The 22674-nt window shown below is 37.9% G+C and overlaps 1 long non-coding RNA gene across 1 annotated transcript in view; it reads left to right on the plus strand.

The window, feature by feature from the left end:
* LOC105985599 overlaps positions 1-21738 on the plus strand; it is a 45839-nt gene extending 24101 nt beyond the window's left edge. The window contains exons 4-5 of the long non-coding RNA XR_001175064.1: positions 18645-18854; positions 21169-21738. This is a non-coding gene — a long non-coding RNA (uncharacterized LOC105985599). The remainder of the gene's footprint in view (positions 1-18644; positions 18855-21168) is intronic.
* Positions 21739-22674: the final 936 nt, after the last annotated feature.

Genomic DNA, 22674 nt, shown 5'->3' on the forward strand with positions numbered 1-22674 from the left:
GATTGCATAATTTAATGTAAATATACGTTGGCTTAATGCTTAAAATGCTTTTTCAAATCCTTCTTTGTCTTATTCAGTGATTAGAAAGTTAATAAACAACAGTCATCCAAATACAATTATGTCAGGTACCAGGGGTATAGATAGTAATGAAGGAGATAAAGCTAGTCCTTGGCCAGAGGCAGTTCTCTGGGAGCTGGAAAAAAAATATAATTTGCAGGACCCCATGGGAGTGCTACCCCTTCTGAGGGCCTGGACAATACCTTAGCAATGTGATCACAGGATCTGATATTGTCTTGTAAAATAAGAAAACCAGCTATTTTTAAATTATTTTCTTGACCCTACTTAGGTGGTATTGGGGCTTGAACCAGGGCCCTCATGCTTGTTAGGCAAGTGTTGTACTACTTCCTTTGGCTTTAGTTATTTTTCAGATAGAATTTTTGCACTTTTGCCCAGCACAAGCTTGGACCTTAATTCTTCTACCTGTGCCTCTGATATAGCTGGGATTGCAGTCCCACTATGCCAGGTTTGTTCTTTGAGATAGATTCTTGCTTTTTGCCTGGGCTGGATTCAAATCATAATCCTCCCAGGAGTTCAGCAAAGAATTCTGATGTCCTATCCCTTTGCATTAAGCATAGACTTTTTTTAAACAAAACAAACCACTATTCAACTATTTCAGTCTCCCAAGAAGTTGAGATTACAGGTACTGCACCTGACCTTGTATTGTTTTACTTAAAAACATTCCTACTTGTGCACTGTAGAAGCGGTAGGCACCACCACACTGTATCTGCTCCCATGATTATTGTCTTGGAAGACAAGTTGGCACTTAATTTGTAATTTTAAGAGGGAGGAGCTTGTGCCTGGGGGACTAGGAACTACAGTAGGGGGTTAAATCATTTTGGGAGGTCAACAAGAAGATTTGTCTGAGCAACTGACATTTAAACTGAGTTCCAAAAAGAGGGTATGGCTTTGGGCTTTGGCTTTTTGCCTAGGGAGGAACTGCACTAACAGGTGGAGTGAGTCATGTGCCCAGACCCTGACCAGAGGGAGGAGGGTACAGGGTTGGCCTTATGTTGTGAAGTGGGTACTTCCCAGGGGCTGAGTAGGGAGGGGTCAGGATTAAAGGATGATAACAATGAGTTTAGCTGAACCTGAGATACATTTTGAACTTCAAGGACCTTGGCATATGGTTAAAAAAGAATACCATTTGATTTTCAACACTCTGACTCTAGGAATGGAAAGTGGAGTTTTGTTTTACTTTTACCCTTCAGAAGAGTACCTGGAACATAGCTGTGGCTTGGTAAATAAGTAATAATAAGTGGTTTTGGTAAATAGACTTTGATATAGAAGTGGAAATAATGCTCTCAAAGGCCATACATCATGGCCAATGAGAGCCCCAAGGAGCCCCATCCTGAATTTGACACTGAATCAGAAGTGCAGGTAAGATCAAGGCTGTAGATTGCAAGCAGATGGCTTGGTGAGTGAAGGTTGTTTGTGGGTGAGGCCATGAGCCAGGACTTTCCTGGCATCCAGAATTCTTTCTCCATCACAAGCAATATCAGGCAGCAGTAGCAAGGAATCTGAGGGAGACTGGAAGAGGTCCCAACTCTTAAGAATCAACAGCTGATAATGAGGGTAAGGATAATGTCAATGTCAATGTCAGTGTCAAAATCAGATGGACCCTTTAGTAGGATCCCAGATCAGAGATGATGGTATAAACAGGACAAGTTTGGTTAATATAGCAGACTATAGACATACAGCCACAGACTTCCTCGGGCAGTTGCCCTTTAGTATCTCGTCAATCCCATTCCTGGTTTTACATCTGTCTCCTGATCTTCACTATCATTTGCTTTCCTGATTCTTGTTCTTACCTTCCTTTTGCCCTAGACTGCACTCTATTGGGATGATCCAGATTAGTAGGGAAGAGCTCTGATGTTCACATGACCTATCTATGCTCTGTCTGTGCAACTCTATAGATGTGGCAGACAGATGCCCCGCTGATAAACAGCACAGGGTCTATAGACAGTGTGAGGACCTGTTGCCTAGCAAAAAAGTAAGAAAAAAAAAGAGAAGAGTTCCATAGTATTGTACTATTGAAAGCCAAAGCACTGGTCCTGGTTGATCAGGTAACAGGACAAAAATTCCTAGCAGAGTATATATATTACAAAGAAAAAATATCAAGTCTAGTTGAAAAGTAAATTTTTATGCTTAAAGATAAAAATATACCTCAAAAGAGCTAATATATGATTTTGGATGATGTTTGATAAATAAGGAATATTTTCTGAATGACAATAGCATCAATCTGATTTCCTTAAATCAGTCCCAGGAAACAAATACAGATTCCAAAAACTATAAATTGCCCACAATCTCAGCACAAAATCTCAGCATTTTGGGTTAACCAAATTAAATTCAGCAGAAATCGGGAATAAGGCTTTTAACATTCTACTGTCTTTCAGCCTGGTAAGTGATTTGGGGCTTTCTGTTTCGAGAAGCATTTTACTTTGTGTTCCTGTCAAGTTGAGAGAGGGACTGGAAGTCAGAGGAAGGAGGAGGAGCTAAGATGGTGTCTGGAAAATGAGAGGAAGGAGGAAACCCAAAGAACACCAGGTGGAGGAGGGGAGCCGGGAAGGCAGAGCCAAGCAGCAGTGGCTGTCAGACCTGACCTACTTCCTCAAGCCCTGGGAGTTGTTCCTGTCTCTGCTTTGAGCAATTGTGACACTGCCTTTAGGCAGCTCTGTAGCCAAGCCATACTGAGTGATAGCTGTCCCTGCCATTTTCCTCAATGTCACTAGTAAAAGAGACACTGTCACCCCCTTGGAGTATATATCCTCCACTTATGGATACATTGACACTTGGTTCCATCCTCACAGCTTCCAAAATTTGGTCACAGATGAGTCAAAATTGTGTCAACTTCTCCGGTCAGAGAAAGCATAGATGGAGGTATATAGAATTTATGATGTCCTTTCCATGTAACAGTAAAACGACTTTCCTGCCATCAGGAGAAACATGTGCTCTGAATTATTTTAAAGCTGTAAAGACAGATCTGCAATGTGTGTCTGACAGTTCTCTGTTTTTATCAGCTCCATTCAGAATCCCAGCCATTCCTGGAAACGCTGGGGGAAGGGGAAAGAAGCAGAGAACAAATACACGCTCAATTCCTCTGAGGGCTTACATAATTAGTCAGCATAAATTAAAGCCATAAACTCTACCATCCAAACACAATAGAACTGTCCACAGATTTCTGAACAGTTAGATTCCTATTTTGAGAGCTTGTTCAGTGCCAGAAACTTATTCTCAGCTAATTCAGGGGTTCTGCCCTCACGTTCCCTGGAGTGATGTCTCAGCATTTTGAGGAGGTGCTGACATGTTGGTGTGGGGAGAGAGCAGGGAGGGAGAGGCATTTGGTGCTCAGCATTACCTGATTCCAAACTTCAAAGTGAAGTGCTTCAGCTTATGGATACTCGACCCAACTCAATGGCCCCTTGAGCCATTCACCAAATCTTCCTGTTACCTTTGGTCAGTTTTCATCTCTTCAGCTCAACAGGGTGTGGGAGGCAATAGGGACTATTGACCCATCCTTCAGGGGACCTCGCTGTTTCCTTCAGTAGACTGGGTAGGGGCCGCTGGTGGTGTCCCTCCTCTTTCAGCTCCTCTCAGGTCATCATGCCTCAGTAAACTTACTCATCCTCACCGAGTTTTTGAGGCAGTAGTCACCATTTGCCAAGGAGAAAAGCCAAGTGCTTCCCAGAACCACAGAGGACAAGTAGTGGAGCACAACCTGCTTTCCAATCCATGTGACTCCTTCTTTGTAGCAACCACCCATCCAACTTGGGCCTCCATTTCTCATAAGCCTCTGTTGATGATCAGAAGATAAAGTCTGTTCTCTCCATGTGTTATCTGTGTACGGACCCAGACAGCCCCTAGTAGGCTGTATGGCTTCTCTAGGGAAAAAATCACTCACATTTCTCTATCTCCCATCCGCGATCACCAGTTTGCCCTCAGGATTTTTATTTTGATCTATGATTGATTATAATAAAAAAGAAAAATTAGTAAATGGATGAGTACTCCCCCCCATCACTATGTGTCTATTTGTGCAGTTGTGCTGTGATCAGAGTAATTAGATTTATGTGGATTGGGCATCATGCAGATTGGGCAGTGATCTGGCAAGCTTACTCTCTGATTCTTCCTACAAACCCCACTACCCTATCTCTCCACACCTTGCCTTTCTGATTTCCCAGGTTTCTGACTCTGTGACTGGATGTCAATTGTAGGGCTCCATTTTTACAATGACAAGATGAGCCATTTGGACCTTTGCTTATCGCATTGACTGTGGGATCCCTCATTGCCCATTTGTAAGACTGAGTCTCAACTGTGAGTGTTACTTTGTCACTCATAGCACCTGAGCCTGGAACAGAGTGCCTGTGCCCGCATCACCCTCTCCTGTTCTCACTGGCTAAGAGATCATTCTTCTCTCCGTCATCTGCAGGGACAGAAGGATTGTTATGGTGAGGGTAGCTGGCTCTGAAAAAATACCTAATTTCTAGTCTGACCAGATAAGCACAGATAAATCAAATTTTAAAAAATCTAAGATGAAAATCTGTAGCAAAATGGAGAAAATGATATATTTTCTTATGTGTTCTATGACAACTAGCTAATATCACAAGGATAATTCCCACAGAGTTGTCAGGTTTATTGGTGGTTGTAAGGGACAGAAATTCAGTTCTAATTAATTTAAGCAAAAGAAGAGAACTAATGTTCTTACGTAACTGAGAAATCTAGGCCTTCAGGCACAGCAGGATCCAGGTCTTGTCCATCTCCTTCTAAGCAGCTAACTCTTTGTCTCTTTGATTTGGCACTCAACGACTCCTGGCTTAGGTGGATGTTTTTCTCAGAAGTTCACAAGCAGAAAAATCCTTTCTCTCTCAGCATCCAATATAGTTGCAGAAAAACAAACAACCCCTCCCCACTATAAAACTCTGTGTAGTTTTGTTAAGGGTGAGTCTATGTCTGGTCTCCTGAGAACCAGTGACCTTCCCTGTGATTACTGACTTAGGATCCTGTGACCACAAGGCTTTGCCACACACTCCCTCACTCAGGGAAAGCAGATTCCAAAGTGGACCAATGTAAGGAAGGTCAAAATACTCAACAAATGCCCTGTGTTTGGCAACGCAGTTTATGAATTCATGGGGTATTTGAGAATGGCACTTCCCAGCATTGTGTAGTCTGCAACTCGGAAAACATACCACAGAGACGCTGCAAAGAAAGGAATTAAATTAGCAACTTTATTAAATTGTCACATAAATTATACAATTTTCTTGAAAAAATTAAGTTGAAGGCTTACTTGTTTATGTATCTGTAGATTAAAATTCAAACTAGCAGCAGTAGACTTGGGGTCTAACTTGGACCTGCATGTTCTCATATGTAATGCATATATGCATATAAGGGTATCAGATTGATTCTCTGCAAAGCAGCCTTCTGATTCCAAGGATAAAAATTATATAAGCACCAGAATCCAAAGGCTTTTTAAAATTTCAAACAGCTCTTAACATTTTGACAAGTTAAGCACAAATGAGTCATAAATGTACAGATTAAATTTCCCTTGGAATACAGATGGGTTTAAACTAGAGAAGAAAAAGTGGTCGACCAAACACATGCTTAGTATGCTGAGTCAACAACTTTCAAGACCTAGCCTACTGTTTGAAAACTACAAGTACACCGTAATAAAACCACAAATGTGACTATTTCCATATTCCAGAGTCTGCCTCCATTTCGGAGGGAAAAAAAACATTTAATAAGAATGTTTAAAAAGGAAGTCTCTTCCTCTAATTAGTGGTTATTCTGAGCTGGCATCGTATGCTTTGTTCCTTGAGTTTCTCTATTTCATCTTTTATAGTTAAATGAAAACATGAACTGACTGACTAGGACCATGCCTTTGAACACAGATCATAGCACTTACAGAACAGGAGCACTTGTTACTTGGGTCACTGAGTGAAAACCATTGACAAGAAACACTTCTAGAAGGTGAGAAAAATAAATTGACCAGCTACATATTTCAGATTCTTTAATAATGTGATGCAGCTGTGCCTGAATGTATTGAGAAAGCCATTAGTAGGGTAAAAAAGAAAAAGAATTCATGATACCTCGTGCTAGTGTCTCACACCTGTAATCCTAGATACTCAGGAGGCTGAGATCTGAGGTTTGCAGTTTGAAGCCAGCCTGTGCAGGAAAGTCTCTGAGGTTCTTATCTCAATAAACCACTCAGAAAAGGCCAGAAGTAGTGCTAGCCTTGAACAAAGCAAGCTCAGAGACAGAGACTAGGCTCAGAGTTTAAGCCTCAAGACTGAAAAAAAAGTCATCATAGTCAAATAAGGAGACTGAGGTACTGAGTCCCTGAAGTAGAAAGAGCTGTGTGTTTCTGGAAGATTCTCATTGGATAAAAAGGAAAGGTATTTATCAACTAATTGTTGACCTGGGGCAAAATGAAGGATTAAAACCTCAAAGGAACAGACAAGAGACAACCAGGGAAGTGACTAGGTCAAGAGTAATTTTGCTCAAGGAATACAACTAAAGAAAGACATGTTGTGCCCAGGTGGCAGGACCCCCACCAAGAAGACCACCAAGAGTCTGACTTTACAGCTGTTTTAAGGTTTTATTTAGACGGCTGCAGCTCGGGTCTCATCCTACACTCCAACACAGTGGAGCCTAGGAGGAGAGCCCCTAGATAAAGATTTGCAGGGCTTATAAATGTACACAACCAACCAGGTGTTTGGATTACCACCACGTGTTGCTCTGCTAGACAGAATTTGCTGATCTTAAGCAAGCAATAAGTGGTCACTGCCTTAAAACTTTAACCCTTCAAACATTAAACCAAAAACCCCTTTTCTTGGTGGCAGACAGATGGAGTATAATCAGTGATGGAGTATAATCTAATTAAGGTATAAATAAGAACAGGCAAGTCTGACTTTGTATTAGCAGAGAAAAAAAAAGAAATATTGAGACTAAATGCCTACCTGAGAAGGATTTGAGGCACAGGATCTATACTCAATGACTTCAACCTTACTCACTTAAAATTTTCAGGATCACTTTGGAGATCAGGATGACTCCTCTTTACATTTCCCAAGCAACCGTCCACTTGGACTCTTGTAATTTTGATTGTGCCTATTTGAGGTAGAAATAGATTTTAAAAAGAAATGAAATAGAATTCACTCCAAACAAATAACAATCAAACATCCATTTTGGACTACTATAAGATAACCTAAAGATATTGTTTATTTCTAGATTTTGGTTCAGAAAGGTAAAATCTCACTAACTATATTTCTTTTCTTTTCTTTCCTTGCCTTTCTTTTTCCTTTGCCTTACCTCATTTCCTTTCCTTCTGATTTTCCTTTTGTTTCCCTCTTGTTTCTCTCTTCTCTCCTTTGTTAAAAAAGTTCTCCTTTCCTCTCACCTTCCTTTCCCCTCCCCTCTCTTCCTTTTGTCATAAAATTGTTATAAAAAACACTCAGTGGTAAAAATCATCTACCTTTGCTTGGCCTTGTTCCTTGAATTCTTGGAACTGCCATGAAGACTACAGAACTGTGCTAGTAAATAGTGTGTAAGTAAAGGAGATGGACTTCGTAATACATAAAGGAACCATTGTAAAAAACATATCTAATTGTAATCTTGAAGCAGGCAAATAGCTCTAGTTCTTTGGATTTTTTGAATACGTTGAAGATGCCCTTGAAAGGAATCCACTTGCTCAGATAGCCGGACAGCCACATGTAGGCTCAAGAAATACTTACCTTTAAAATATTTGAGCAAAACTCAATTGAAACCCTTTGGTAGAATAAACAGAACCTTTGCCATATATGAGACCTGATAGAGCTAAATTTAAATCTCACTTTATTACCCACTAACTCTGAGGTATCTAGAAATTCAGTTGCTTCATCTGTAAAAAAGAACAATAATGATACTGGAAGACCAGTATTGAAAGAGCTATTCTAAATAAATTGGCAACTACTGGGCAGGCACTCAGCAAAGGCTGGGTTTCTGTCCCTCTTCTTCTCATCCAAGTTTTTTCACTTGTAGAAAGTATTTTTCTTGTTCAGTGTGCTGGTCAACTCTCTGTCAATGTAAAAAAATACCCACAAGAGTCGACCTAAAAGGATGAAAGCATATTGTGGCCCATAGTTTGGGGAGTTACAGTGAACTCTTGGTGGCTTTGTTGCCCAGGGCCTGTGGCACTTACATGATTGTAGAAGTACATTAAAGAAGGGATTGATCAGGAACCAGCAACAGGGATATCCTTTCCAAAGGCACACTCCTAGTGACCAAATCCCTTCCAGTAGGCCCCGCCTACTCATGCTCCCACCACCTTTAAGGTTGCCATGGACCAGGAACAAAATCTTTAACACATGGCCTCTAAGGAACATTTAAAATTCAAAGTTTTAGGGCCAAAAGTGGCTCAGGATAGTGACTGGCCTATCAAGTATGAGGTCCTGAGTTCAAACCCTAGTGCCACAATAACTAACTAACTAAATAACTAAATAATAAGAGCCAAACCTTGGGCAGCTAGTGTTTTCTAAAAGCTCAAATATTCACTCAGGTTCTGTGAATATAAAAGGACTTCTCCAAACAACCATTTAACAAGCTGCTCCACGAAAGCATCTAAAACAGAGGATTTATTTCTTTTAAAGAGTGCAAGGATTTAGCAACAGAAGTGTTTTCCAGCAGTGGTTTAAAAATGGTTAGGAGGCCAAATCACATATAGTCTAAGGTCTATTCCAGCTCTAAAATTCTATGGTTTCATGAAATTGAGGCAGCAGCTGCAAACCAAGGCAGGGTTTAAAGACTAAGAAAGGATTCATGCTGGGCTGGTTGCTCAGCATCTTGAGGATTTGATTAAAAGCCACTATACTCCAATGTTGGCTTTGGGATTGGAAGAACATGTTCCCACTTTGTTAGACACTGAAAGTTCATTTGTCTGCTAGTCGCTTTGAATGGAGAGTACCTAGTAGTTAAACAGACTGGCAAGCAGTCTGACGAAAGCAAGCATGCCTACAATCCCATTCCTGGCCTCTAGAGTGCTGATTGCCATTGTCTTTATGAGATAATTTAGCTCCATGTAAGTTTAGATGTCTTTGTAAAAAATATTATAAAGCTATTTAATTTGAAAAATAAGAATCCTCAGGGAAATGCAACCTCAGATACTGAGATAAAAATAGTTTCAATTTTTCTATAAAACTCTCATTTTTATTTAGATGAATTTCTAAATTGACTTGTACATAACTTCATTTTACAATGCTTACATTATTTGAAACAACTTATTCCAAATGCGTATATCAACATAAGCAGTAAAATGTAAACACCTAGTATCTAACAATATCTCCTATAAGAGAGAGAGAGAGAGAGAGAGAGAGAGAGAGAGAGAGAGTGCACGCGCAAGCACGCTGAGGGGATTTATTTTCCTTTTTTCTGGAGCAGCAGGTTTTTATTTTAAGTTTCATGAAGCCCTGAGGATCCATAGACAGGTCTACAGAGTCATTTGAAGTGCAGTACAGTCAGGGTTCAAATGTTAAAAACGCATATGCTCCTCCTCAAAGAGGCCATGACACAGAGCCCTATCTAAAGGTAGAATGTATACATAAAGATAGGGAGAAATCTACACAAGTTGAAAACTACAAGTCTAGCAAAAGAAGATCTGAACTAAGGCTGAAAGAATTTTTTTATGTGTTCAATTTCAAATCTCTGTTCTTGTGTCTAACTTTTCTATACAAAATTTCCTTTTATTTATTATTAATATTCTATTGTGAAAATACTATACAGAGGGGTTACAGTTACATGAGTAATGAATATGTTTCCTATCCAGCATTGTTACTTCCTCTTTTATTTTCCCCTACCATCCCTTTCCTCCCCACCTCCCCAACTCCTTCTCCCCGCCCCCCAAGTTGTAAAGTTCATTTTCAACATAGTGTCTTGTACATCTCATTGTTACAATGGGTCAACCTGTATCCTTGTTTCAGCATTTTGTTATTTCCCTCCCCCTCTCCAAGTTAGAAAAATGTATATACAAGATGCAGGGCACTGGAATCAAATACAGTGAAAACAGGGGTTATATCATGGGGGAAGATCATACAAAAGAAACAAAAAAAAATCACACAGTACGTTAAAAACAACAGAGAGAATGTAAAAACCTCTTGTGTCCTATCTTGGGTTCATTTTGCTTAGCATCATCTTCTAGAGTCATATGTACATAGCTTTTGACCTTTTCTGCTTGTCTGGTAAGATTATCCCAGATGTATACTAGTTATTGCAAATAAGTGAAACGATGGGACCTATGTTTCTTTGGGAGTGTCTTACTTCAATTAATATAATTTTTCCAAGTTGTTCCATTTCCTAACAAATTGGGCGATGTCATTCTTTCTGGAGGCATAGAATTCATATATATATATATATATATGCATGTATATATATATTTATATCACATTTTCTTGAACAATTCATCTACTTAGCGGCATCTGGGTTGGTTCCATATCTTAGCTATGGTGAATAATGCTGCTATAAACATAGTTGTGCTGATACCTTAGTATGGCTTTGTTTGTGATCATTTGGGTAAATGGCCAAAAGTGGGATTGCTGGGTCAGAGAGGAGCTCTATTTTAAATGTGTGTATATATATGTATGTATTCTTTTAAATATATAAATATATGTATACATAAAATATTCATATATACATCATATATACATACTATAAACAAGCAGAAAAGTTCTAAAGCTGTGTACATATGACCATAGAAGATGATGCTAAGCAAAATGAACCCCAAGATAGGACACAAGAGGTTTTATCTTTGTTGCTGTTGTTTTAAATGTACTTATAATGTACTATGTGATTTTTTTGTTTCTTTTGTATGCTCTTCCCCATGGTATAACCCCTGTTTTCACTGTATTTGATTCCGGTGCCCTGCATCTTGTATATACATTTTTCTAATTGGGGAGGAGAAAGGAAAGAACAAAATGCTGAAATAAGGATACACGTTAACCCACTGTAACAATGAGATGTACAAGACACTATGTTGAAAATGAACTTTACAGCTTAAGAGGGGCAGGGAGGGAGGAGTTAGGGAGGTGGGGAGAGAAGGTATGGTAGGGGGAAAAAAAAGAGGGGTTAACAATGCTCGATAGAAATGTACTGTAACCCCTTTGTACAGTATCTTTACAATATATATATTAAATTTTTCCTTTTAAATGTGTGTATATATGTGTATGCATTCTTTTATATATAAACATGTCTACATAAAATATACATATATACATAATATATGTGCAGATATGTAGTATATACTATATATATGCATATATGCATAAATGATTAATATGTAGAGACAGAGGATAGATAGATGATAGATATTCATGTTAGCATTTTATTTTTAGTTTAGTTTATATTTAAAATTTAAATTTTTTTGCAGGACCTGGGACTTGAACTCAGAGCTTGGGCACTGTCTTTGAGTTTCTTTGCTCAAGGTTAGCATTCTACCACTTGAGCCACACTGCCACTTCAGGCTTTTTCATTTTTATGAGTTACTTAGGAACTGAACCCAGGGCTTCATGAATGCTAGGCAAACACTCTACCACTAAGCCACATTCCTAGCCATTTTATTGTTATTTTTGAAAAGTTATATATAAAATGAACTATGTAACTTGTGAGTAGGAATGGGAGGAGAAAAATGAAAAAGCATTGTACTCATAACCCATCTAAGAAACTGTAATCACTTAAAAATAATATTAACAGCAAACAAATAAATAAAAGAGTTGTCTTTTCTTTGAGAAACAATTTTCCTTCTGGTTTGGGAGTGTATAGTCTATTGATAAAATGCTGAATGTTTTAAGTTTTTTATTTAGGAGAAACATTCAATAATTTTCATTCTGGAAATCAGGAGAAAAACAGGTTAATTAAATGTCAAGAACAAAGATTCCTAAAGACACTGGGAAATCAAGATAATCTCTGTAAGGGAATAATAGCTATAATTATACAGGCAAAGCAGCATTTTCTAGGTATGTACAGTGTACCAGGTTCTGGCTTTAACACATGTGAAGGGATTGAAATCTTACAGCTATAACAGTGCTCCCAAATGTTTTTGCAATTTGAAAAAGAAACAACATAATTTTAGGGTGACAACGGAGTCTCCTACTCCAACCTGAATAGTAAAATTAAGATTTGGTTAAGCAATACGAAAGAGTATTCAAAATTAATGAAGAAGGTACTTACTTGATTATGCCATATGAATTGAGATATTTTGGAATATCCTCATTTAGTTCATTATTGAGTCGTTATTGTGTTAAAAAAAACTGTGAGTGCATAAAATGATAAAAATGTTTCCATCTTTCATGATAGTCTAGAAAGGAAGATATCTACAATTATAATATGCAATATCTATTGTTATATCTATGTAATACATATAATTATAGGTATAATTGCAGTATATACTACTATGTATTATATAATTCAATGAAATATAAATATATAATTTACTTAAAGCAACTATATATATGTGTATATATATATATATATATAATTACTACTTGCATAAGTTGTACAACTAAGTTTTCCTGGATATGTATAGAAGAAAACTACTTGCTGGGAAGGTGGCTCAGTGGTAGAGCCCTTGCCTTGCATGCCTGAGGCCCTGGGTTCAGTTCCTCAGCACCACATAAGCAAAAAGAAAAATACCAGAAGTGGCGCTGTGGCTCAAGTGGTAGAGCGCTAGCCTTGAGCTGAAGAGCTGAGGGACAGCGCCCAGGCCCAGAGTTCAGGCCCCACGACTGGACCCCCCCTCCCCCACAAAAAGAAGAAAACTACTTGATTTATGTAAAAAAACCAAAAGACAAAAAATAAACACCAGTTGATGTTTATATGAATATAAAGAAAAGCACCCAAACTTGCTGTGGACATTTGGAAGGGGAATATAGAGGGAGATATTTTATGTATGCTCACAAAGAGAATTATGGGATCCCAGTCTGTTCTCTCTTTCTGCTTCCTGGTCATGAAGTAGAGGTTTTCTGCAGCATGCATTCCTACAGTGATGTGCTATTCTTGCTGTATGCTCAAAGTCATGGGGTGAATTTATCTTAGACTCTAACGCCTAGAACCCATAATGCACCATGAGCCCCAAGAACTTTTTTTTTTTATAAAAACACCTACTTTTAGAAAATAGTCAATCAGTGTTAAACTGGAAATAGAAAAAAATATAAGGCAAGAGTACACTAAATATTCATAGTGATTTTTTTGTAGAGATGGAAGTATGATTAACTCTCTTTTTTCCTATGTACTTTTCAGAATAAGTCTAAATTTCTTGTATACTTTTACTGTTTAAAATATAAAAATTATTTCAAATGGTACAAAGAAAGGAAAAAGAAGATAAGAAAGCACGGAGGAAATAAGGAAAGGATAGACAAAGATGGGAGGGAGCAAAATTATGTTTGGAAAAGGTATTTTTCTTTTTGCTTCTGACATTGGCTCTTTAAGCCATAACCCATAGCTGCTGCTTCTGAATTCTGAGAGTTGTCAACTTGTTTCCAAATGTACTCGAGATGAATGCATCCACAAGTGAAGCAAGATTAAGGTCTGCAGGAAATAAACAGATACCTTACGTAAGTCATTTATAGGAAAATGAGCTTTGATGGAATGGATACAGCAAATAGGAGACAAAACTCACAACTGTTGGCCTGTTTAGAGGCAACTACAAGTCTATGTGAGGTGTTAGAGTCAGAAGAAGAAAAGGTGAGGATGGCGGAGAGACCAGGGGCAGAGAAGGCGCTGGTAGAAAGAGTCTGGCTGTCATGCCATGAGATTGAAGAGGTGGCAGGTCAGTAGGCTAAGGTCGAAGTTGCTCAAACGATGGTCTGAGCTACCTGCTGGAAAGATTACTACTGGTATTATTGGTCCCATCAAGGTTTTGTTGCCAAGCCACAGCTTCTAAATGGAGACTCAAAGTACTCTTACTAGGTTTTACCTTTGAGCGAGGTGGCTTTTCAAAGAGGTTCAGCCCCTCAACAGAGCTCCCATCTTCTGCTCACAGTACATAGCCCTTCAGGTACTTGGAATCCAGTGTTAGCCACGTCCCCAGGATTGTTGCAGTTGCTGTGCCCCATGCCTCCAGCTAGGATCCTGGAAATAAATACCCTGAATCATGGACTGTTTTCACACAGTATATGGGCTATAATGTATAAAAATTAAGGTATTTTCAGAAAATTTGAGCTTTCTGCATGTTTTATCATTAATGCTAATTTGTTAACATCAACTATAACTATCATGTTAATAGTATATTAATATATTCACATCATATGTATGTATTGATGCAATATTAACATATTCTAATATTAATTAATGTTAATAAGTCCCAACTCCTACAGAATGACATAGGTTGATGATGAGCAATGACCTGTAGTCTCTCCTTTTCTTCTCTCTATATGACTGGAATACTTGCCAAAAGGATTATTATGTCTACAGCTAAAAAAGAGACACTTGGGAACAAGCACTGTCTTATTGCTTAGGATGCCATGTTTGCCATTGACCTCTGGATCTCTAATAATATTGAGGCCCATGAAAACAATGAGCTGAGCAGGACACCATGCTGAACAGAGCTGAGCAGAAAAAGAAAATGAATCCAAGGACAATGTTGAATTTTGTCAATTTGTAGAATTAACCTGCCCCAGAGTCATAGCTTCTTGTTAAATAAGATAATATATTTTTTTCCTGAGTTGCACTTTCTTTTCTTAGTTTGACATCTCAAAAGGCATTTAGTTTGCCATGAGCATATCTTGCAATCACCGTTGGCCAGGGGCAGTCTTGACATAGCTGTCATTTCCTGTGCATGTGTCAACTTCATTGTTATTTTCTGTGATATGATTGACAACTGGAGGCTCTTGATTGTTCAATCAACACACCACTGAAGTGGAGTAGAGTAAGGATTTTGTTCACTGTCTGAGAACCTTTATTGACATCCACTGAAAAGATAAAGAAGACACCATTATTAAAACTTCCATAATGATAATACTAACTGCTTAGGAGGTTGAGATTTGAGGATCACAGTTTGAAATAAGCTCAATAAGACAAATTCGAGACTAATTTCCAAGTAAGCACACACACACACAAAACAGAAGTAGCAGTGAGGCTCAAGAGGTAAAGCAGCAAATTCAACCCAAAATATTAAGCCAGAATGAGAGGTCCTGAGTTCAAGCCTTAGTACTCACATACATGCACACACAGACACACACACCAAAAACAAAACGTGTTGGATTCTGGTGGATCATTCCTGTAATTCTAGCTACTCATAAGGCTGAGATTAAAGGATCTCAATTTGAAGGCAGCCTAGACAGAAGAGTCTGGGACATTCCATCGCCAATTAATCAGCAAGGTGATGGACTGGTAATGTGGCTCAAGTAGCATAGTGCCAGCTATAACAAGAAAGCCAACTGAGAGCACAAGGTCCCTGAGTTCAACTCTCAGTATTGGCAACAAGCAAAAAAAAAAAATCCTGTGTAATGAGTGTCGTTGTCTAGGTGAAAAGCCAAGAGGCAAGAGTATGTGACTTTTTAAGGAATGTTAACAAATGTTTTTATCGTTAAGAACAATTCTGAGTGGAAAAAAACATGGGGATTGTGGCTCTAAATTTAAAAAAAGACTAACAATTCCGATTTGAATGTGATCGTGTTTCATGAATGCAAAGCACAATGTTTGATGGTTGTAGATAAAAATTTATGATATAGTATTTATATGACAAATACATATCTAAATATTTACCTAAACAAATCAAGATACAGTGTACACATAATCTCCTTTGTTAAATTGCAAAAAAATTCAATATATACCTAAAATTACAAAAAGTAAGGGAAGGGGTGGATTGGGCAGTGTGGGTGAGAAGAGGTGTCAATGATGAAAAAGCACTGTATTAACAAGCTGGTTTCAGAAATAGCAAGTCCTTTTTACAACTACTTAAGGTAATAAAAATATTCAAAATAGACATTTATGAAATATTTATCTGACTATATATCTATGTATCTAAACACTTCTTACAATTCTCTTTTAATAGGTATAAGTCACTAGAGAGCACTACATAAATTTAATTAGTGATGTTTTTATTTTTCTTGCTGGTATCTTGGTATCTTACACTGGATCCGATCAAGAGTAAATGCCTTATTGTTTAAGTTAGGACTTTCAGTGTCTTGCAAGCAAAGCTTTCACAATGACATAACATGCAGTTTTATGGATAGTCTATAGACACTCATCTTCTGAGCTCCCTACAGGAAGAGAGGTAGAATAGGTTAATGTCCTTGAGGTATGTGAATCTAAGCTTTCTATCTGCCTACTTCTTAAGCAGACAACAGGTACAACTAAAAGCAGAGCTGACTTCTTGTAAGAATCTAGTGGGTTGAGTGAGCAAGAAACTTCTAGCTCTTTGAGCAAAGAAGGTATCTCTAGCACCCTCCTTTCTGCAGAGGTAGGCCTCTACTCCATAACTATTAGTTATGCTCATGTGTTAATGATCAGTATCTTCTGGAAATGAAAATGTGCCAGTCTTATCCCTAAGAGACTTCTTAATTAACCTACAGAGTTAGCTCTTGTCTCAGCAATGAATTATCTGGGTTCTTTTGTCCTTCCCTACTCTTCTTATTCTCTCTGACTATTAGAGATCAGGATGCTCCTTGATGAGCTCATCATAATTTCCTGAAGTAAGCAAGTATTTGAGAAACTGCCCATGGCACATTGTTCCATTGCTTAAACTTGCTGCTGACTCTTATCCCTTAACAATAGCCTTAATTACACCAGCCATTTATTCTAAAACTCTTACCTTTCCTTTTGATGCGTTTCATCCTCAGAGACAAGATTAGTGGCCTCCCTTTGGAGAAGAAGCTTGCAGCATTTTTCTGGGAGCGGAAATCTTTCCTACTCTTCCAATCAAGCATGGTCTAGTGGTTCAGACCTGTGGACTATTGGCTACCACGTGGTGCTGTTTCCCCAAGAAGTTGTGGATGACAGGCAGTTCCAGCCCTGTGAGAACTTCTTACTGCCTATTGTATGTGAATTCTTCTTTTGGAAAGCTGGAATAAAATGTTGGTTTTAAGAAAGAATTACAGTTGGTTAAACTTAGTGTCATGACATTTGTGTGTGTGTGTGTGTGTGTGTGTGTGTGTGTGTGTGTGTGTGAGTGTGTAAAAATAGTTTCTGGCTTGGGGACTGTAGTGTTTCTTTTCTTGTGAGTTAGATGTTTCCTTATTCATTCAAGTGTTTGTTGTAGTGTTAATATCCTTCTGAGAAGACATCCTGCTGACTTTCTTGGCTTTAGTAGTACTTGCATTTCCTCCCAAAGTGACTTAATTGAATTTTATTATTGTTGAAGGAGTGAGGCCTTGATTTAATTTTAACTTTTGAGGCAAGATTGTGCTATATAATCCAGGCTGGCCTAGAATTCTCAGTCTTTTTACTTTGTCTACTGAACGCTGGGATTACAGTCCAGCACCATATATATCTTACTTAATGTTAGCTCTAATATTTAAACTTCTTTGACTATTTTGCCTCTTCTATCATGCATGTGGACTGCTATTTTTATTTTTGCTATGCTTAGAAGAAACCGTATTTGTTTCCCAAAATGAAAAAAAAAATGTACCTATCCAGGATCTTGAACTCAGGACCTTAAAGCTGTCCCTGAGCTGCTTTTGCTTAGGGCTATCACTCTACCATTTGAATCACAGCTCCACTTCCAGCTTTTATTTCTAAGTAGATTAAAGGAGATAAGAGTCTCTGGCTTTTCCTAAGCCTTGTCAGGTCTCAGCCTCCTGAGTAGCTGGAATTACAGGAATGAGTGCCTGGCACCTGGCTAATGAAACTTTCTTGCAATTAAAACCTCTGTTATTTCTGCTAAGAGTTGATCTAGTTTGGAAGACTGGACAGCCACCAATATCCTATCAGCTTTCTGACTTCTTATGGTACCTCAGCTTCTCTTCTTCAGTGCTTCCTATGTCCTCACAAGATGACAACTTCTATTTATTGAGTGTATATTTTTTGTTACTGGGCCTGCCCTGAGTGTTTTATAGCTAGAATCCTGCTTAATCTTTCCATCTATCTTTAAAGGTAATTATTCTCTTTATTTTAAAATGTAAGGAAACCAGAGACCAAAGTAACTAGGCAACTAGCCTGAGGTTAGCCAGCCAAATTGTGACGAAAGCTGCATTTTTCTGAAATATGAAAAAGTCCCTCTTGTTATGAAAATCACATTTAGAATCTCATTGAGGGCATGTTATTTTTTTCCCAATTAAATTTTCTCCCAAATTTTGAATCAGCGTATTTTTTGTCAGAATTGTGCCAAAAGTATTTGGATTTAATGAGAGATTGTTTAATATTCTGAGTGAAAATTTTGGCTGTAGGCCAGATTTTCCTGGTACAAGATGAAACCAGAAAAGCTCTCTTACATAAGAGAGCCACATGAGATAATTCTATTTCTTTAAGTTTCTGATGATTCAACCAAACCTGACTTACACAGGAGGACATAAAAATGTTAACAAAATAGATCTGATCAACTAGTGAGTTTTGTCAAAAATGCTTTGAAACCATTTTTTAAAGCAATAAACACCAACAAGCTTTGTTAAATCCTTTCACATTCTCTTTATCTCCAGGAAGGGAGCTGCTTGTGCCTGCCATGATTCCTGAGATCCAGGAGTAATTCAGACGTCTTCTGGATTTGCACCACAGACTGTTTCAAGATGGCAAAATGAGGGGATAATTCATTCTAGGATCAATGTGCTTCCAGATGAGATTTACTCCCAAATATTCTGAACTCTCTCCATAAGGAGCAAGCAAAACCAGAGAAAAATTATTTAACTCAGGTACCCTGTGAAACAATCAACTAATACATTAGGAAGAGAAAGGAGGGAAATTTTATGTGGCCTTTAACAAATTTACTCATTATCTCTTTTTAAAAAAGTTTATTTACTTTTTATTGTGAAAATACCATACAGAAGGGTTATAATTACATGAGCAAGGTAATGAGTATATTTCTTATCAAGCATTGTTACCTCCTCCTTTGTTTCCCCTTCCCTTCCCTTCCCATCCCCCTTCCTCCGTCCCCCCCCCCCCGCCCCTTGTCCTCCCCTCATTATCTCTTTAATATTTTCTGGGCTATGAACAATGATTAGCATATAAAATTAATTCTCGGATGAATTATTTGACTAACTTAGGATACTCCTAGAACATTAAGCAAAGGGTAATGCTATTCAATTTGATCAGCTTCTTCTTCTGTATTTCCCGTTACCTTAGAATTAAATAAATTAGTGTTTTCACACTGGGCGAACCAGAGAGTATTTTCTTTTAAGACAATCCTTAGGAATTTAGGGAGTCTGGAGTTATATATAATATTTATTTATTGTTTAGTGCCTGTCCTGAGGCTTGAACTGAGGGCCTCATCTTGTCTCTGAGCTTTTTTGCTTGAGGCTATTGCTCTACCATTTGAGCCACAGCTCTACTTCTGGCTTTTTAATTGGAAGTTAATTGGATATGAGTCTCACAGGCTTTCCTGCCTAGGCTGGCTTTGAATCATGATCCTCAGATTTCAGCCTCCTGAGTACCTAGGATTATAGACATGACCCACCAGTGCCCAGCAGAAAATTTAATAATTTAGTGGTTAACATGTAACAGCTATGCAGGGGGATATGGGTGGATGAGATTGCCATTACTGCCAGCTCAGCACACGTAAGATCTCCTATTAATTTCTTCTTGTTTTCTCACATGCATGGACTTGAGGTGATTGTGACCCCACAAGCAACCACAGATAAATGAGGTCATTTTGACTTAAAAATACCTTATTGGAAATAAAGGAGATCTTCCCACCTATTTTAAAAGATTACCTGAAAAACACTTTTAAAACATTGTACATTATAGTCTGGTTAATATTACAGTGCAAACCACAATAACTAAAACTGTGTAATTTCTGAAAGATGAACTCTCACAGAATAGAAATCTATATTATCATGTTTTATTCTCCAGTCCATCAATGGAGAATAAAAGCAATTATAGAGAAATTAAATTCATAATGCCTTACAAGCATGGCTGTTTTTTTTTTTTTTGCAGGTCCTGAGGCTTGAACTCTAGGCCTAGATGCTGTCCTTAAGCAATTTTTGTGCAAGGATCTCACTCTACCACTTTGAGCCACAGCTCTAGTTCTGCTTTTTGAACAGTTAATTAGAGATAAGAGTATCACAGGGACTTCTATGCTAGGCTGGCTTCAAACTGTGATCCTCAGATCTCAGCCTCCTGAGTAGCTAGGATTACAGGTGTGAGCCACCAGCACTTGACTTGTTTTTCTTTTTCAGTAATACCAGCATTTTAATGTTGGGTACTACGCTCAGTGGCAAGCATTCTGTGACTTGAGACACACCTCCAGCCCTTTCTGTTTTATATTATTTTTTTTTCTGAAAAGGCAACAGATTTTTGTCTAGAGTTGCCTTGTATTGTGATCCTCCTATTTATGGCTCCCAATTAAGCTGGGTTAACTCATACTCCCACTGATTATTTCAGCTTATTTACTGAGATAAGAATTTCACTTTTTTTGTTTTGTCCCAGATGTCCAAGAAACTACAGTCTTCTGATCTCTGCCTTCTAATTTACCTGAGATTAAAGTTTGATCCCTCAGAAATGTGTAATGAGAAAATGTCAATTTATGTCATTGGAAATTCAAATATTTGTACTGCTATAAGCACCTATGAATGATATTTCTCGATATAAAAATAATTTAATGGTTAAAATAACCAAGACTTTCATTTTCTGGAGAAAAACAGAAAAACAGAGAAAGAGGGAGAGAGACAATTTCACCAGTGTTTCAAAGTTCCATGTCCCTTTGGGCAACAAATGTTGGTTTAAAAAATAATTGTTCAATGAAAGAATTTGCATTGCTCTTTTCTCCTCATATAAAAATTTATCCCACTGATATCTATCAAGCTTAGATTCTTCTAGGTATTTAGAATGCATCAGTGACCAAATGGAAATGCCTTCTGTGTAGAGGCAGAAGGTTAAGCAGGAGAGTAAAAAATTTCAAAACCATCAAATAAAGCAAGTCAAGATCATGCTAAGAATGATGGAGTGATTACTGGCCCTCTAGATGGGTGCATATAGTCATTTTAAAATTTATTTTTAATGTATCTGTAGGAAACAGTAGTGTTACACTCCTTTCCTGGAAGTCACTTGGAAATCCAGCAGCTTTTGTCATTCCACTCACTGAGTTGATGTCAATGTCCTAGTAGTCGCCAGCCCACAGGCCAATCTGTCATGCCACCAGCTGCTGAAAACAACACAGGATCCATCCACATTGACAAGAGGAAACGAGACACATGGACCTTGACAAGTTCTACTGCCTCCAAAAATGAAATTGATTTAGGCCACTAAAAACTCCAAGCTCTTTCATTACAGGCATTGGGAAACCACAATAAATCAGCTTATTAGGGTGCAACAGGGGTACAAATTGGTGTCTCAGTTAATGTAGATAAAGATTTCAGTGCAAACTGCATATATCAAAAATTTAACACATGCTGCCTGTAGAGGTTTAATGAATACAAAAAGCTCAGTTGCTGAAAACCAACCCAGGCATTACTTCATTTAGCTGTCAATAAAATTGTCTCTTATTTTATTTTCTAATGGTTTATCAATACTGGTAATTTGCTGCGGGTTATAAAAAAAATGAGGATGGGGGAGGGAAAGGAATTTAAATAAATCCTGCTAACTAGAAAAGAGCTTGGTGAGCCATTTTGTTTTCTACATCAGTGATCAGATGACGAGGGGAAGTGAAATCACCATTTCTTCCTTGGACTACAAATATCAACTTTGGAAAAATATATTAGAATGGAGATCTCTTTCACTCACCTTTTGTTGTTTTGTTTGGTTTGTTTTATGCTGGGACGTGGGCTTGAACTTAGGGTCTTATTCTCTTGCTTAGCTTTCTCATTCAAGCCTGATGCTCTACCACATGAGCCATGTCACCATTCTACATTTTGTGGGTTACTTGGAGATAATTGTCTCAGGGATTTGTTTGCTCAGGCTGGTTTCAAACTGTAATCTTCATATCTGGGTAGATAGGAATACAAGAATTTAATGCCTGGCTTGTTATTGTTTGCTCATCAGGAATATTATTGCACTGCAATTCACATTCCCTTAAAGAAGGTCTGAGTAAGGGAGAAAGAGTTTTGTTTGTTTTTTTTTAATTATGTACTTATTTTTTTTCATCCTTGTAGTATAGTTTGAACTTAAGTACAAGGAGCCAAATATAAAATCTCATTTACCATATCCACTTTGTATAAAACACAGAGCAAGCTTAAGGTATTTTTCTAAAATGTGGAGGAAATTCCACCATTGTAGCAGAAATGAACAGGTCTGTTCTATTTATTTGTCAGCACAATAAGGGGATGGGTTCTTATTATTGTTTCCCCCATACAGGTATCTAGGTGTGAAGAGAGAGATACTTTTCTCCCTGATTGAGATTAATGTAGTCCTGAAAATATAGATTCATGACAATGAACTATGAGAGTTTATTCCCTGATGAATTCAGTCAATAAACATTTGTGACAGACTAATGTATTAATAAGTAAATGTAGAAACTAACCTATGCCTTTTTTCTTCCATATATATTTTTTATTGTAAAGATACTCTGTAGAGGGGTTA

Source organism: Dipodomys ordii, unplaced genomic scaffold (genome assembly GCF_000151885.1).
Source record: "Dipodomys ordii isolate 6190 unplaced genomic scaffold, Dord_2.0 Scaffold30, whole genome shotgun sequence".
NCBI classification, from domain to species: Eukaryota; Metazoa; Chordata; class Mammalia; order Rodentia; family Heteromyidae; genus Dipodomys; species Dipodomys ordii.